The sequence below is a fragment of the Capricornis sumatraensis genome, chromosome 6, assembly GCF_032405125.1.
Source record: "Capricornis sumatraensis isolate serow.1 chromosome 6, serow.2, whole genome shotgun sequence".
Taxonomy (NCBI): domain Eukaryota; kingdom Metazoa; phylum Chordata; class Mammalia; order Artiodactyla; family Bovidae; genus Capricornis; species Capricornis sumatraensis.
In genome coordinates this window covers 18167047-18169177 of record NC_091074.1, presented here as the reverse complement: position 1 = coordinate 18169177, position 2131 = coordinate 18167047, and the positions used below count along the sequence as shown (strand labels likewise).

At 39.5% G+C, this 2131-nt stretch overlaps 1 non-coding gene across 1 annotated transcript; it reads left to right on the top strand.

Annotated features, from left to right (window-relative positions):
- The first annotated feature begins 1216 nt into the window (after positions 1 to 1216).
- On the top strand, positions 1217 to 1361 carry LOC138081594 (U4 spliceosomal RNA). The gene has a single exon (XR_011145043.1). It is a non-coding gene; the product is annotated as a U4 spliceosomal RNA (small nuclear RNA).
- Positions 1362 to 2131: the final 770 nt, after the last annotated feature.

Here is a 2131-nt window from a genome sequence, read left to right as displayed (position 1 = left end):
ACTGCTGGACCACCAGGGAAGTTCCCCTTAACACACACACACACACTATTATTTTTATTAATTTTGCTGAAACATCTTAAAGTTGCAGACATCATCATACTTTGCCCCTAGATACCTCAGGATGTCTCTCTTAAGGACAAGGACCTTTTGGGACTTCCTTGGTGATCCAGTGCTTAAGACTCTGAGCTTTCAATGCAGGGAGTGTAAGTTCGATCCCTTCTTGGGGAACACTAAGATCCCACATAGCTCGTGGCATGGATTCACAACATATAATATTGTTTTAGTGCTATTATTATATGGTAAAGGGTCTTTTGTCTAATTTTATTGCTTGTTCAAAAAATGTATTTTATAGCACATTTTTTTCCAGTGTATGAAGAGTCTCTAACCCAGGGTTTCACATTACATTTACTTGTTATGTTTCTTTATTCTCCTTTGATCTAGAACGTTTCCTCAGCCCGCCCCTCCCTCCTTCCTTTTTTTCCCCCCATGATATTGACATTTTTAGAATATAGGTCAGTGTTCTGGTAGAATGTACCTCAGCATGGGTTTATTTGATTGTTACCTTGTGGTTAGATTGCCTCATACTTTCTTTTTCCCTTTGAAATAATTTCAAACTTACATAAAAGTCAGAATTATACAGAGTTTTGCAACTTCTTTTTTGTAAGTTCCAAATGATTCTTCTCCAGAGTCACCAATTTTTAACATTTTATCACATTTACACTTGGCTTACCATTTTCTCTTTCTCTTCCTCTCCCTGTATGTGTATTTTTATGTGTGTATAGAGAGTAGTTAAAGAGTCTGAACCAGTTAAAATAGTATCATCTTGTAAGTAACAGCTTTTAAATTGTTTATTCTTTAAAAGATACTTATTTATTTGGCTGTGTTGCGCCTTAGTTGCAGCGCTTGGGATCTTCACTGTGCCGTCCCTGAGCTTCCGCTGTACTGCACAGATTCCCTAGTTGTGGCCTGTGGATTCCAGAGCTTGGGGGCTCAGTAGTTGTGGCGCGCTGGCTTAGTTGCTCCATGGTATGTGGATTCTAGTTCCCTGACCAGGGATTGAACCTGCGTCCCCTGCCTTACAAGGCAGATTCTTAACCACTGGACCACCAGGGAAGTCCCAATTTTTAAATTTTAAATTAAAAATTGTGTATATTTAAGGTGCACAACATGATCTGGTATGCACGTACATAGTAAAATGGTTATAATAGTCAAGCTAAGCTTTGCGCAGTGGCAGTATCGTAGCCAATGAGGTTTATCCGAGGCACGATTATTGCTAATTGGAAAAAAAAAAATAGTCAAGCTAACCAACATATTCATTTAATCACCCTGGAATTGTTAACCTTTTATTGTGGTGAAATCTAACCTCTTAGCAAATTTCCAGTATTCAGGCCAGTGTTATTGACTGCAGCCATCATGCTGTACACTAGATCCCCAGACTTGGTCATCTTGCAACTTTGTACCCTCTGACTGACATCTCCTGTTTCCCCCACCTCCACACTTCTGGAAACCACCATCTCATTCTCTGTTTCTCCATATTTGATATCATTAGGTTTCACATATAAGTGAGATCATGCTTTTTTTTTTTTTAATTTCTGCATCTGGGCTTATTTCACGTAGCGTAATATCCTCTGGGTTCACCCATGTCACAGAAGTCAGGGATTTTTTTCTTCTTCTTTTTAAAAAAAAATATTTATTTGGCTGTGCTGGCTGTTAGTTGAGACACTTGGGATCTTTAGTTGTGGCATGTGGGATCCACGTCCCTGAACAGGGAGCGTCCCCAGGTGCCCTACATTGGGAATGCAGAGTCTTAGCCACTGGACCACTAGAGAGGTCCTTCTTTTGAAAGACCTGAATATAGTTCCACTGTGTGTATCCATCAGCGGATGATTAGGTTGTTTCCATATCTTGGCTATTGTGAGTAACAGTGTAGCAGACATGGGAGTACAGATTTCTCTTCAAGGTACTAACTTCATTTCTTGGTGGGCATATACCCAGAGTACGGTAGTTCTGTTTTTTATTTTTTAAGAATTTCCATACTATTTTCCATATGGCTGTATGACTTCACAGTCTCAACAACGGTATGCAAAGCTTCCCTTTGTTCCACGTCTTTGGTAACACTTTCTTTTTGATG